General features: G+C 36.9%; 1 protein-coding gene and 1 non-coding gene across 3 annotated transcripts in view; both read left to right on the plus strand.

Moving 5' to 3' along the window:
* Positions 1-16373, plus strand: part of Toll-6 (Toll-like receptor 6) — a 493343-nt gene that overhangs the window by 35820 nt on the left and 441150 nt on the right. Inside the window, exon 2 of one of the 2 annotated variants that reach the window (XM_074139086.1) lies at positions 9559-11708. The exons of the other annotated variant lie outside the window; for it this stretch is intronic. The gene's annotated coding sequence lies outside the window, so the exon portion shown is untranslated. Of the gene's footprint in view, positions 1-9558; positions 11709-16373 lie in introns of those variants that run through there. 2 annotated transcript variants of the gene reach the window in all.
* On the plus strand, positions 10062-10167 carry LOC141446355 (U6 spliceosomal RNA). Its single transcript, XR_012453658.1, has one exon. It is a non-coding gene; the product is annotated as a U6 spliceosomal RNA (small nuclear RNA).

Consider the following 16373-nt stretch of genomic DNA (forward strand, 5'->3'; position numbering starts at 1 on the left):
AGGACCGACCCCAGACGTACTCGAATTCTACGTAGCTCTAAAAAGCTACGTATGAACTTTGGCAAATTTCCACGAAGTCCCCATTCGTGACACTTCCGCAGGATTGCATGTCGCCAAGTAGTGTCATACGCCTTTTCGAGGTCGAAGAACACGGCCAGTACGTGTTCTCTTCTCATAAAGGCGTTTTGGATATATATTTCTAGACGGCTCATTTGATCTAGCGTAGATCTGTACCTGCGGAATCCTGCCTGATTCTGGCTGTAAAGTCCTTTGGTCTCTAAGACATGAACCAACCTATAATTAACTATTCCTTCAAGGACTTTACTCAGACAGGAAGTCAACGATATGGGTCTATAGCTAGAGGGATTGCTGGGGGTTTTCCCCTCTTTAGGGATCGGTATTACGATTGATTCCCGCCAACTATCAGGATACTGACCATTCTCCCATATGCAGTTATATAATTCCAGAAGACGTTCCTTATCTAAGGAAGATAAGTTTTTGATCATCGCATAGGGAATCCCATCCAATCCTGGAGATGTATCCTTGGCTTTACTAAGGGCATGTTCTAATTCAGACATCGTTAAGGGGACATTATAGCTTTCTATTGTAGTGGTATCAAAATTTAGTGTCCGGAGCTCCTCGTCACCTTTTCGCCTAAGAAACTCGTCTGAGTACTGCTGGGAGCTTGAGACTTTTGCAAAGTGCCGTGCAAAATGCTGTACTACATCTGTTGGCTCAGTGACGACGACATTACCTTGAAGGAGGGCTGGCACTGAAGGAGTCTTTCGATTGCCAGAGAGGGCTTTTATTTTGTTCCATACCTCCCTCACAGGGGATGACGTAGATAATGTCGATACGTAGGAGGCTAAGGTTTCCTTTTTTGCACTTTTAATAATTCGTCTCTCTTTGGCTCTTAGTCTCTTGAAGTTTATCAGATTTCCTTCAGTTGGATGTCTTTTAAACCTGTTAAAGGCCCGCTTCTTTGCCCCATTGGCTTCCCTGCAAGCTGAGGTCCACCAAGGAACGGGAGGTCTTACGACTCTCCCACCGACTCTCGGCACCGAACCATCTGCTGCTCGCAGCAACGCTTCAGTGAATTTCTTCGCGTCAGTGGTGACATCCCCTGTCAAGCTTGGTGCCACCACGTTGGCTGAGTAAGCGGGCCAATCTGCCCTCCTTATGTCGAATCTCATAGGTGTGATAAAATCAGACCTGGAGATGGAGCTATTCACTTTAATCGGATAGTGGTCACTTTGGAAAAGTTCTTCTAGCGTGTTCCATTCCAGATGCACCGCTAAGGAAGGAGATGATATGCTTAAATCAATAGCGCTAAAAGTTCCAGAATACGCATTAAAATGAGTTGCGGCACCGTTATTCAGTAGCATTAAGTTTTGATTGTCAACAATCTCTTCTAAGATCCTGCCACGGGTATCGGTTGTGGCTGATCCCCACCAGGTATTATGAGAGTTAAAATCTCCCATAACCAATACCGGTGCGGGCAGCTGAGAAAACAGATCCTCCAGATCACCCCTCCTCCAGTGAATATCTGGCAGGTAAACACTGACTAGAGTGATCCTTAACGGTGTCGATAGACGCACGGCTACAGCTTGAAGGTTAGTATTTAGCGTGAGCAGTCTGCTGGGGATGTTGTCCCGTACACAGACAGCTACCCCGCCGTGCGCTCTTCCACCTGGGACAGGTTGCACCTCCTTAGAATAGGAAATATACCCAGGGATCCGTATAGAATGCCCCGGACGTAGTTTGGTTTCCTGAAGACACATGCCAAGGGGTCGGGATTCTGTCACTATTCGACGTAATCCTTCTAAATTGTTCCTGTAGCCCCGCATGTTCCATTGTATAATAGATTCCGTCATTTCGTAAACTTGAAGTAAACTACGTATTGCAGGAACGCCGTCAAAATCATTAAAGTGGTTTTGTAAGTATATTTCATATTTATAAAGTATATACTAGCAATAACTTTATACATTATTCTCATAAATAGTTTAATCCGATGCTGCATTCTTTCGGGATTTACCTTTCGGTAATCCCTTCTTTTTCACAGTTCTTGGCGGGCGGTCCGAAATGTTTCCGCCCTCCGATTCGGAAGCTTCTAAATCTGTTCCCAAAAGCTGATATTGTTGGCGTGGGGAACAGATATTTTGGCTGGGAGATCGCTGACTTCCCATAATCTTCTTTGCTCTACAGCCCCGTCCAAGGATCGGTGAACGGGGTAGAGCTATCACTTTCTCTGGCTGCTTCCTCCGAGAAGTTCGGCGTGGTGTATTTACCACCCGCCAAGCATCCTGCGAGGAAGCAGATGTAGGTGAGTTCGACCCCACCTTAGATTGTTGACCCCCTAAGAAGGTAGGGGGTGGGGTGGCTAACCGAATGGTTAGCGGGGCCCCTTCTGGGGCAGTTAATTTTGGTGATGGGATTTCTCCCACCTGGATGATTGTACTTTTTAAGGCCGGAGAGAGGCCCTTTATTGATTGAAAGATTGGCGCTGGTGTTTTTAGCTTTTGTGAATAAGTCACATCTGGAAGAACATAGGATTTACTTTCGACTATAGTTCTTGCTTCCAGATAGGACAATTGTTGAACAGTTTTAATCCTCTGAATTTCTTTTTCTTTTTTCAAAACAGGGCACTCAGCCGCACGAGCGTTGTGCTCACCTCCACAATTGACACACTTAATTGGAGGGACGCATTCCGTCCCTTCATGGACAGGCTTTCCGCACGCACAAATTGGTTCTAAAACGCTGCAGCGTTGGGCCGTGTGTCCAAATTTCTGGCACTTGAAACAACGCATTGGCGAAGGAATGTACGGTCTCACTTTTAATTTGTAAAAAGCGGCATCAATTGATGTGGGTGGCTTTGGCTTGTCGAAAGTCAATACTAAGGAGGCAGAGTCAACTAGATTTCCCCCCAGCCTTCTCTTGATCCTTCTGACGTCCAAGACACCCTCATGCGCTAAACCTTCTTTTATGTCTTCTAACGAGCTATTAAGGAAATCTTTACAGCTAATAACTCCCTGCGAGGAATTCAGTCGCCTATGGGGGCTTGATTCCACCTCAACATCCAATAGCCTATTTAACCCTAGGATCGCTGCAACTTGGGCACGGTTTTCGGCTTCGATACAAATCGAGCCGTCCCCCTGCTTCCTGATACTTTTAGTTTTCCCCAGGGCATTTTTTATTTCTTTGCTTAGCTTGAATGAACAGGTGTTAGTGAAGTTACCTTCCTTCCTCTTGATAACAAAGTATCTTGCCCAATTATCCTCGTCTAAATTGAGGTAAGGTACATTTTGAGCACTTCTCTTGACATTCTGATGGCCACCCCTGGCTTTCTTCCGTGGCGGGGAAGAGGGGGCAAAAGGTTGCAATGTGATTGCACTCGCTTTCGTTACAGTAGTCGCATTACCAGTTGATATGTCCATGTTCGCGCGTTTGTCAGTAACTAGTGATCCAAATTGAAAATTGGAGGTAGATGGGAGAGGCTGTGGAGGGAAGGAAGGAACAATGGGGGTTAAAGGGACAGGATTAGGAAGGGAAGGGGAGACGTCCATATTTAAAGAGTTGGACTCCTCTTTTAGGTTTTTGATTGTTTGTGAAGACATTTCGTTCCCACGAGAAACCAAGGTAAAAAAGTCACCCACAGCAGAGCCTGGATGCCATGGAAAGGCTACATTACAACCGGAGGTCGCCTGGTGTCCGGAGGGCACCGTTAGTGACGGCCAGGAATCCCGCCGCCAACCAACTCCTCAGCACGGTAGCTAACACCTTGAGTTAGGTCCCTAACTGTGTACCCTGTATGCACCACCGTATCTAAATGTATGTGTGTGTGTGTGTGTGTGTGTGTGTGCGTGTGTGTGTGTAGGAGTGTGTGCATTGTATGTCAAAGTGAAAATATTCATGTTCAGTGTACCCCCCTGTCAGGCTGGGCTCGTAGGGAGAGCCGACCTCCCTAAGAAGTGCTAGTCACTTCCCCCATATCCTGTTAGTCGCCTCTTACGACATCCCGGATAAAGGAGCAGGCCTATTCTGTCCCCGGACCTGCAGGGGCTAAAGCATTATTATTATTATTATTATTATTATTTAAGACACGTTAACCCGTTGAGGTCATTGAAACCCGTACCATTTTTCATTGACTCTGTTCAATGTTCATGCAAGAAGCTGTAAATACAGTGACCTATAAGAAGCTCCTAGGAAGAGAAAATCTAAGGGACAGCTACTTGATTCGAACCCGGGACCTCCGCGTAGGAATCAAATACGCTAACCACCGTGCTAATCCCTTTTCTTGGAATTCATATTAACATTTAATTAAAATTCATTTAGATTAACTGAATTTCTCTTATTTTCATTAAAACGAAAATTGACAAAAAAATAAACTAAAAAAAAAAATCTTTAATTAACAATAAGCTTAGTGGTACATTTGTGGCTAACCCGGAAGTAATAAAAGTAGGTTGGGTTGGAATAGTGTGGATTTTTCTTAATTACTTTCTAGTAGTGAGTGGTGGTAGAATGGGGTCCTGAGAGGGACTCTTTGCATTGGATGCGGAGGATTACAACTGGGAAGCTGGCTTACTCTGAAGGTATTGGTGTAATTCCTTTGTGATAGTGGATGTGAAGACTAAAGCGGCCATTGCCATTACCGGGCCGGAGACGGAGCTACTGTGTCTCTTCTTCCTTAATTCTGCTCCCCTTTCCTCTAGCAACTCCTTCCTTTTTAAGCAATTCTATGTATGCAATTTCAGCTGGAAAACTTCATTAATTACATTTCCTAACTTTAAATAATTCTCTAATTTATCATTAATGCTCTTGATCTCATTCATCTTACTATGCACGCTTTTTATATTCTTGACCGGTTTCGCATTTTCATGTATCATTAGAGGCCTTGGTGTGGAGAATCTTACCGTTCCCATTTGACATTATTTTACTGTTTATTATCACTTTAAATTACACACACCATGTACGAGATGTGGCTATTAAATAACGAGACTATTGCTGTAAAACATTTTATTTTAAATTTATACATATTTAGTTATTATCACCTTCAATACACCCCTCTCCTATCCCTACAACGCTCCATGCGAATTTACCATTGTTCGAAACAGTGCTGGAAGTCTTTTTCTGTGAGCTCCTGCATGACGCGTGCCGCTTTTTCTTTCACAGCTTCAACGGACTGAAATCGTGTTCCTTTTAATGCAGATTTGACTTTAGGGCACAGGCAATTGTCATATGAGGTCAGGACAGGCGAATAAAGCGGATGGCCTAAAAACGGTATGTTGTGCTTGGCTAGAAACGACTTGACAGACAATGCAGTGTCTTGATGGAGAACCCATGACTTGTTCTTCCACAAATCGGGCCGTTTTTCTTTACTCTTTCACAGAGTTGAGCAAGCACCTCACGGTAGTAATGTTAATTAATTATAATCGATATTTTCATCCGTTTTTGACGTGGTAGGGCGACCAGGGCAGTCATCATCTCCGACTTCTTCTCGGCCATCTTGGAAACGCTTGAACCACTCAAAAACTCGCACACGTGATTAACATTAATCGCCATAAGATAAGTTTCAGTAGCGGTTTTACCGTTTCATGTGAAATTTCACGACAATTCGTTGCTCTACTACATATGTAGTATCATGTTTACGGCAAAACGAAACTAACACCTCTTACCCAAACGACGGTTCCGGTCAGACAGATTTCTCTACAAACACGTGAGACGCTGCAATCCAAAGAGAAGGCTATACGCTGCACAGCTGTCGGTCGTTAGGATTTGGCGCTTGCAGACTTCTTCTGTAGCAGCATCAGTCTCGTTATTTAATTGCCACACCATGTAACCTCACTCAATCAGCAAGTGTAGAGTTAGGTTGAGTTAAGGTTCTCTACAGCCAGCTGATTATTCTGCTTCTGGTAATGGATGAAAACCCGAAACCGCCCCTGGGCGGTATAAAAAAATCGTGCGTGTTATTGTGGGAAAAAAATCAGCGATATGTGTATACCTAACTATGTTTACAATAATTTATTTTTAATTTGTAATGATAGTTATTTTTAGTACTAGTGTGGAAATATAAATTTCAAACACCATGTTCAAGTAATGCCTACACATGCGTAGCGAGTCCTTCCGAATTATTTGGTTTTAGAGGAAGAAGTATTCTTGAAGAAGTGTGGTCTGAGGAAATAAGATGACCTATCTAATCCAATTCTTACTGCGATTAAAATCTCCAGTTAAAAGGGTTTGGCTTGGCATCACTTCAAATAAGATCACTATTTTTTACAACGGGCCAACCTATTTTTCAGCAACAAGAAACTGTTGGTTTATAGAGACTTACCAAAGAAGGGATTTACAATGATTTGCACCGATTAAAAAGTATTCTCCATTTATGCCTAAGTGACCAATATTTATGCGTGACAAAAAAGGTTATACTGTTTAATAAACATTCTGTACAGACTGGAATCACCAAACGGTATTTGGTTCCATTTTATACTTACTTGGCACAAAGCCTATCATTTTCATCCATTGGTCGAAAAAGTCGTTAAACTTTTTGAAAAAGTTTTTAATGAACTTATTAAGAAATTTTTTCCTACCTTAAAGTTTTTCAAACAGTCTTATGTTAAAAGTTTTTCTTCAGAAAGTTCGAGGTTCACTAGGTGCTTTTTAAAAATAAAAATTAATGTACAAGTTAAACAAATAATTTATACCTTTGTATGTAATTATAAAAGTTTCAGACATTACAGAGAAAACTCAGAATACGCAGCTGGATTCGAATTTGCCCGAAACCTATTTAAATCTTTTATAATAGGAAAAGATTTCCTAAGTATAAGTTTAATTTTATGCCTTAATTAAGCTTAATTTATGCCTTAATTAACCTTATACCTTAATTTTTGCGTTTCTCATTTTTTGTCCATAAAAATAGAATAAGTTTTAGGATAAACGTCTGTATTGCACTTTTACGATGATAAAACTTTAAAAAATACTTTTTCAAAATTGTTCATTCTTTTTGGTGACTGGTTCCACAGCCCTGAAGATGACCTAGTCCCTAGGTCGAAAGCTCGGCAGAAAAAATGTATCACGACTGAAATGGCAAATAATTTTTCATCCTATCTTTTTCAAAATGTTTTCTTTGCTTAAAAGTTTTATTTGTTTATTTATTTTGCGACTGTAATTGAAGTTAGATTAAAGTAAAAAGTATGAATTAAATCTTAAGTTTTATATTAATAAAAGTTACTTCTAATTGCGATGCTCTAGTTTCACCACTTACTCGTGAACGCGACATTTTGGGAGTACGCTGCCACTCTATCAAGACATTACTGCACATGTTACAGCAACTATCACTTGTTGACACTTTTCATAGTGAATTTGACCAATATGAATGCCAGAATTAGCTGAAATCAATAGCCAAAATTTTACTAACACGAAATTCATGTGACGTACATCTACAACTCATTTAACAAACGCCAGTCTCCTTTAATGATAGGTCGCTGTCACAGAAACCTGGTTACGGACTTTCTGTAGATCTCATGATGAACTTAAAAGAGAAATAGAATTTCTGTTGACAATAGAATGCAGGCATTCCAATCCGAACTAGATTGTACGTTATTGACTGACGTTTCTTATTATATTTGATACCAAACAAACGTTACAAACAGAACTTTAAATTTGTAAGTGACATCATCAAAACAAAACATAAAAAGTTCCACTAGTAGCTATTTAAAATTAAGCACATCTTCAATGCCTTAGAATACTGCAAAAAAGAGGCTTGTCATATTTTATTTTTTTTGCCCAGATGTATTCTAAATTTAGAATGTTAATATAGATGTATTTTCTGCAGATGTATCTTCTAAAAAAAGTCTTAACAAAAGTTGAAGAATGAATTTTGTCAATTATTCTGAGGACCTTAGTGTACGAAATTAAGGATTTATTCAGTTACACACATTATAGTGCTGGGGTTCTCCCTGGCGAAATATTTCCATTTACTCAAACCATCAGGAAGTTCTGATTTCGATGTTGAAAAGGATTATTGTTTGTTCATTCTTCGTTTGCATGGTCTTTTATGTGAGGGACTACTTAGTTGTATTGGAATCAGTCTTATTTTGAAATTGATAGGACTTATTTAGAAATAGACAAAATTTACTTTCTTTCTCAGCGGAGTGGAGTTTTCTGTAACCGGAAACACGCGGCAGTTATTGAGTCGTTTTGCTTATTTCATTCTTCAGTTATCATCTTCATTAAATTTAATTCAAATAGGCTTTTCAATTATTTTTTTATTGATAGTTGAACATCGGAAGATGCTTTTATTTATTTGTTGCTTATAAAGGACTATGCCCTATAGATTTGGTTATGGAGCTTACACATTTAAATATAAACAAAATTTACATCTCTTTAAAAAGCCAATTTACAGAAAATATAATAGCTTGGCTCTTGGAAAATAAGGAAGAAATAATAATAGCAACTGTGAGATTACACCTAACTTAGATTTAGTAATTTTAATGACGTACCATTATACATTATAGATGAAGAAATTTATTATTTTTTTATATTTAACTGCGTTCGGACCAAAACTCCTACAACTTGTCAAAGTTGGGTGTTTTTCAACGTTACGCTTTTTTGTGCAGTTTTTGACGATCAACCCTCATACAACTGTCTTACCGGGCAGTTTTAATACGAATAGTTACCGTTTAAAACATGGGTTGAACAGAAATGTGTCGTTCTATCATAATATTAACGTTTGAAATGAGATGATCAAATCAGAATGAAGTTCTTAAAAGAGTAGAGTTAAGATGTAAACGTAATACAATTTAATTTGCTGCTTTGATTTGGGGTCTAGCATAAAGTAACGGCCTCTGCTCTTTTATACGATGAACTTCAAAATGTTGTCTAACTGACTGGTAGAAAGGGCAGATGTTCTAACATGGTAGTTTTAAGTGTGAAGCATAAGAAATCTCCTAAAAGCAGTTCTTCCTATCAGACATTTCAGCAATTTCCATATTTCTTTTTGGCTGAAATGTTTGAGCAGCCCAGTGGTGTATTAGAAGCGCCGTGGGTACCTTGAAGAGAGTTTGAAACTGAAGCTGCCAAAACTTTCTTTACAAGCTCACAGATTAACCTTGAATTCTTTAGCCTTACAGCTAGATCAAAGATTAGCCTTCAACAACCTCTGGGACGAACCCCCCTCTTCTCCATCACCAATAGAATGTCACAGATAGGTCCCAAATGTACTATGCCGTTTTATAAGATTATTTCATGCCATTACCTACAGTGGTAACGAAATACGGAGGAGTACGCCCTTCTTTGAACGTGAGTCAAACTTGATATTGTGAGAAGTCTGTATTTCAATGAAATGACTAAAATGCCGGTCCCAAGCATCCTAATTAGGCAGACTGTTCTGAACCCATCCCGTCTTCTTTTCCTGTAGTTTAGAGTTTTAAAAAATTATCATTTTTTCCCTAGTTTTTGAATTAATTTTATTTATTTAAGTTGCTGTTTTGCTTGTTTTTTTGTATATTATTTTAAAAAATATATATATTTTTTTTTTTACCCTAAATTATTTTCTGTTATTAGGTATGGACTGAGCAGGGCTACGCTACAATTCACTTACATACGAAGATGCCATGTAATTGTGAGACATTCTGTGATATAAGGCACTATATAGTATAATTATTTAAAATATCGTCATCATTATTACTATATTTACATATTCCATCTTCACTGTTTTTTTGTACGATGTTTTCTGAGATACAAAATTTTCTAGTCATTTTATTCGTTTATTTTTATTTATTTTTTTACTTTATAAATTTCAAAAATAATTCATTGTATTTATTTAATTATTGTAAATAATACTTGTATATATATGAAATATTTATAAATATATAAATAATTGTACAGTTAATTAAATATACTTGGTCATTTTAAAGCAATTTTTAACTTTTAATTAACCATTATAATTTGTTCTAAGTAAGTAGTTGGAGTAATAGAAGTAGTCTCGGACCGGATCAGGTAGATTGTCGAATTTAGAATTTTAGCTGAACTTAAGCTTTATAAGCGCTTAAATTAAGAAACAATGTACTCGCTTCGGCGAGTATATATACTAAAATTGGAACGATACAGAGAAGATTTGCATGGCCACTGCGCAAGAATGACACGCAAAATCGTGAAGCGTTCCACATTTTTAATTTTTTAAGCGCCACGGTAGCCGAGCGGTTAGAGGCGAGACCTGCAAAGCTAATATGCATTGTGGTACTGGGTTCGATTCCCGGTCTTAAGCCTTGGATTTTATTTAATGGTTAAATAAAAGAAATTTACAGTAAAGTATGTTTGCTAGTCGCCTCCGTCCACGATACCTAATTGGTAGTTGGACGTTAAGCCCCGCCTGAAAAAATAGGCGATTACTTTACTTTACTTAAGAAACAAATTTTCTTTTATATTGACGTTTGTTACACTTAAAGCAATAGTTTCCCCCCAAACTAGCAGTGGTAATCTTGCTATTGATTAATTGCAACTATTATATTAAGAAAGTTTATAAGGAAACTACCTGTTAGTTTTCTGGAATTGATTTTAAGAAAATTGATCAAAGAAAAATATACATACATCATTTTCTGTGAAATTGGTTACTACAACTTGAAGTTAGCCCTGAATACAAGATTTCTTGGGTTGTAGAAAAGAGATAACTGTTTTCTTATAATATTTTGAAAGATTTTGCTAAATTATTTTTATTTTTTCTTATAGCGTATTAGCTGCCAAGACTATTTGCGCTTACTTTAATATTAGTACCAAATACGCTAATATTTTATTAACTCATTTTAATTTTAAAATTTTATTCATTATTAGTACTGTAATTTATCAAATTTGTAATCTATCCCATTTTTTTTAAAAAAATTGATTTATGCACCAACTCTACCAACAGCGTACAAATAGTGGCCGAAAAAAATTCAAACTCGTGATTGAAATATGAACGCCCTTTACTTTAATTTAGTGCAGTGATGTACAGACTATTTAGCGATTCCAGAAAAAATAATTTTGAGTGAATGTTGCTGCTATTGCAACTGTACGATTTTAACCTTTATTGAACGGTTTGAAGTATTTGTTACAAGTTGCTGAAAAATTATTGTTTTTCAACAATATTTGCTATAGAATCCAGATTATTTTATAAATAAGTTCAAATAATTTAAATTTTTCATTAAAATAAGTTAATTCTCCTAAAAAGTTTTTATTATTACTGTTCGCTTCATTGAAATAGAAAGAAGCGCCCGCCCTTTCGCAATGATTTATCTTGGCTTACTGAGTAGTTAGTCTTCGTTTTTCTTCAGCTCAGGAAAATACAAAGCTTGTTCAGAAATTTCTTTAAATACTAAACAAAGATCTGTTTTTAAGTGTAAAAAGTAAAGCTAAACTAAATTCCTAGGACGTTTCACGTGTAATGTGATGATGTGTACACCGAGAACAAGAGTGAATAAGTGAACCCTACCTGAACCTAGAAATATTCTAACTTTACAGTGACTTCTAGGAGTATCATTTAGCACCATTCGATTTCTTTTGCGAAATCTAGCAGTAAGAATTAAAGATCGGCCGTTGGTTTTCAAATCATCAATTCTAAATGAATGGCATCTTCCAATTTAAAGCATTTGAAACGAAAAGAGAAAGTGACTAGATTTCGTTTTAAATAAATTTAGTTTTCTTACTAAATTGCGTTCCAGCGAATGGCATGATTTAATTTATTTTAAAGCCTTCTCAACTGTTATAAATAAATAACATAAATAAATAATGTTAAAATAATAAATAAATATAAAAAAAAAATTTTATACATAATAAATAATGTTATAAATCTGTTAGTTTTATTTTTTCTCCTTTTAAATTGTATTTATATTTATATTCAGCTGTTAATCAGATAATATATACTAGGTTCGCTTCAAATCCCATCTGGAAGTGCATAATAACTAATATGTAATGTTTGATGATTATGGCCAATGAACGTTCCGCTAAAATCAAAACATATATGGCAAAAACTGCCGTCTGATGCTGTTAAAAACCAATTAGAACCCTTTGTTTCGAAAATACCCGCTATGTTTAAACGCCCAATACCAGTGTTTGGATTTTTCACATAATGAATGATAAGAGGCTACTTTTATGTTTTCAGGACGAATTCAAATGTAAACAAAATTGTTCATTCGTCTTTAAGTGCTTAGGCATTACAAAATTATTAGTGAATTAGATGCAGTATCCTGTTCCTCGTCCAGTGGCAGAGTACTATAGAGCGGAAAAGAAACAGTTTTTGGACAAAACATCCGACTATTGGTCATGTTTCAAAAATATATAACCGCTGGAAATGAAGTGGGGGGAACTTTTTGATAGGTTTTTTGCATGAAAGCATGATTTGCAAAAGAGTTAGATAAAACTATTACGAAATGAATAAAAAGCTCCAGGGTGTGACGTAAATGGTGAGAATGAGTGTATGCAGAGATAGGCGAGCTGCTCGGGATAAACTAAACTAAGGCAGGGTTTATTTGTATAATATTAGCGTGTACAACCAATTTATAAGCCATCTTAAGTCCTGTTAGGATCTGTCTTACCAAAGAAAGGATAAAATAGAAAATTCCAGGCTGCTAGAATTATGTGTTATGGATTTCGCGACAACAATTTCATTACTGGGCCCTATGCTGTAATTCCATTAGTACTATAACATGCACTGGGTTCTTTGCTGCAATCCCATGACCTCCATAACATGTATATACAGGGTGACCAAAGTTATATGCTCCACCCACTTTTTTTTTTAACGGCGGGAAATTTCGAAAAAATAAAAAACACATATTTAATCATTTTTAGTCTAGTATATTTTCAGTGATTGACCCATTTTTTTAAACCCCTGTATCTCGAGATACAGCATCCAACTTTTGTTTTTCAAATGGAACGTTATATTTTTTGTTGCATATTTTTGTAGTATTTGAGCTCCTAAAAACAACAAAAATTTTTTTTTTTAAATCGGTTAGGTTTTTCAAAAGTTATGGTAATTTAAAATATGAAAAACAAATTTCAGTTTACTGTCAAAATTACGTTATTTTTTTTAAAGAATCTATTCAAACTGGACACAAACAACGGATAGGCAAGCCAAAACTCTGGACTCCCACGCTTTGCTTGTAGCAGCACTTATGGTGGCGAAGTCAAGATCTAGGCAGGCTAGAGTTATTCGACGTTTCAGATCATCGACTGAAGCCACGGGATTAAGGATACTTTACACTTTATTTTTTTAGGTATCCCCACAAAATATAGTCCATTTGGGTTAAGTCCGGAGATCGAGGTGGCCATTGGATCGGACAATGAGTCCCTAAGCACTTTTCATGGAAATTTCTGTCCCGGTAACCTCGAACAACTCTCGCATTATGTGCCGGGCAACCATCTTGCTGAAAATACATATCTAGCCGACGTTGTAGATGAACATCTTCAAGCGGAACTGGCAAAATGTCTCTGAAAAAAAAGTTGGATACCTTTTACCAGTTAAGTTCTCTCTGCAGAAGTATGGGCCGATTAGTTGATTTCCTATAACTCCACCCAAACGTTTGTAGGAAAAACAACCTGAACGACAAATAACTCTAGCCTGACTAGATCTTGACTTCGCCACCATAAGTGCTGCTGCAAGCAAAGAGAGGGAGTCCAGAGTTTTGGCTTGCCTATCCGTTGATTGTGCCCAGTTTGAACAGATTCTTTAAAAAAAATAACGTAATTTTGACAGTAAACTGAAATTTGTTTTTCATATTTTAAATTACCATAACTTTTGAAAAACTTAACCGATTTCAAAAAATTTTTTTTTGTTGTTTTTAGGAGCTCAAATACTACAAAAATATGCAACAAAAAATATAACGTTCTATTTGAAAAACAAAAGTTGGATGCTGTATCTCGAGATACAGGAGTTTAAAAAAATGGGTCAATCACTGAAAATAAACTAGACTAAAAATGATTAAATACGTGTTTTTTATTTTTTCGAAATTTCCCGCCGTTAAAAAAAAAGTGGGTGGAGCATATAACTCTGGTCACCCTGTATGTGAAGAACTATTCTATCAGAGCAAATAGTGTATTTTACTCATTCAAACCATTCCAAAGTTAAGCTGAAAAACTGGGAATGACCTGACAAAATGGCCAAGCAGATTCATACAGAAGATTAAGATTAGAAAACGGGACGGGACCCATGCCCCACGGCACCGCAGCCACTAGAGGCTTATTGTGCCTTCCCCTTTTGAGTCTAGTACTTGAAACCTCCCCTTCTAAAAAGGTTAAGGACTTTCCCTACTAGTTCTTTTTGCGCTACTATCTCCTTTGGTCTCAACGTTCCAAAGATTTCGTAGCGCAACCGCTCGATTGCAACACAATCGAACAACAGGTGAGAGGCCGTTTTCTCCTCTTCCTGGCACAGTCTGCACAGCGGTTCCCACCTAGTGCAGATGCTTGCTTCCTGAACCTACCATGCCCCGTAAATAGGTCCTGCAATCATAGTAATCTAATTTCTGCCCAAACACAGGGTCTCTTTGGCTCTTTGCATGAACAACCAAGGCATAATAGTCTTGCTGGGTTTAAACCCAGGATACATCACCCAGCTCTTCTCGTGCTCCCTCTAGATCCATTCTCTGAGAGCCGCACAAGCTGAACCCTTGGTGATCCCCAGGACAGGCTCCGGGCCAATGAAAGGAGTGTTAGCGCCATTCCTGAAAGTTGAAGAAACCTTTTATGACAGAACGAATGGGTACCAGTAAAAATCAACTCCCATAGTTGGATTTTTTTTTTAAAACTTCTAGTTTTTGGAGAATATCAAGAGTGGTACATCCAGCGAACAGATTTCCGAAAACAGAGATCGTGGTGCTTAATACCTCAAAGAATTAACCATGTTTTTTTCATTTTTATTCTTTGCAGCACGCGTGCTTGTTTTTAATTACTGGCCGGCTGTAGTCAATCATGGAGAGGTTGATTCATTAGTATGGTGCACAGAATTTAACTCTGAAACACAGTTTTTAAATATATATGTTGAAACATTAAAATTTCGATTCCAAATTAATGGACAACAGTCCGAAACTGGTCAGAAAAAAAAAAATGAAAACAAGCGAGCCAGGACGGTTAAAATCAATGATGATATCCAGCAATGCGGCGGACCTAACCACATTTTCAATATTAACCATCTATCTCTGTACCCGTTATAGATTAAAGAGCATAGTTAAGATTAATCTCCTTCCAGGAGATAACAGCCACTAAGAAGGGTAGATGGCAGATGGTTTCCGTTGAGTTATTTGTATTTTAGATTTATCTGAAAGGATTGTTCTAGTAAATTCCAGGACAATTGTTGGCTAATTGCCGGTATTTTATACCATTATTTCGTTTGCGGAGAATTGAAAAAATTGGAGAAATAAAAATATTTAATCAACAGACAGAGGCTAATGAATTTCCAGGTAATAAGGTAGGTGGTTTTTTAGGTACTGGCTTTTACTTGAAATAAAATTTATTATGATGTCGAGATTGTGGACTGTTTTTATTACAATAAGATCATGAAAAGATAAGAGTAAAGCCTTGTTAGTTTTTATTCATTTTTAACTTACTCTGGGATCGCATCGAACTACGTAGGAGTTCTTCATCATTCTATTTAAAAAAATAGGAAGGAAGCAAAGCCAGAAAAATTCTCAAGATTGGTTTTTGTAATGGAAAACTATTTTTAAATATAGAACAAACATTAGTTATTATCAAACCGAAAAATTAATTTGTTTAAAGACCTTTTATGATTGGAATGATTAAAGAAAAAGTTTTAATAATACGTGCGATTTAAGCAACCCCGGATGTCGACCAAAGATTTTTTTTGAATATTTAATTTCCAAGCAAAATATTTTCCCCAAAACTACGTAATTTAGTTATAATAAAAAGAAGGAAAAGATTACCTGAGTTCAGGACTATTATTCTAAAAAATATTAGAGGATGATTAAATGCCAACATTAATCTTGGCCATGTGCTGGGTGATCTTGAAATTAGTTTTAAGTTACAATTAGTTATTAGAGTGAGAGATGGTTCTTTTCTCAATGAATAATCGTTAGTAATGCAATAATTCAAATATATGTTCATAAAAAAACTGGATTGACAATGATTATTTAAAACAATGGTAAGCAAACGAGAACACCCGTCACTCGGTAAACTAGGTCAAAATTTTCAATTTTTAAAATATCTAATACTAAAGTAATATGTCAAAAAATTTAATCTATTTGTTACATTACTTCCGCTACAATCTTAGTTCGTTCAATAAATAAAAATTCTTTCATTTATTTTGAGAGTTAATTAGATAGAAAATTTGTAATTTAGAAAACTGAACGAATAAGAGAGGGGCGAACGATTTACGTCATCAAATAGCTCTCTTT

This window comes from Rhodnius prolixus, unplaced genomic scaffold, assembly GCF_049639745.1.
Source record: "Rhodnius prolixus isolate KJV_2025 unplaced genomic scaffold, Rpr scaffold_1, whole genome shotgun sequence".
NCBI classification, from domain to species: Eukaryota; Metazoa; Arthropoda; class Insecta; order Hemiptera; family Reduviidae; genus Rhodnius; species Rhodnius prolixus.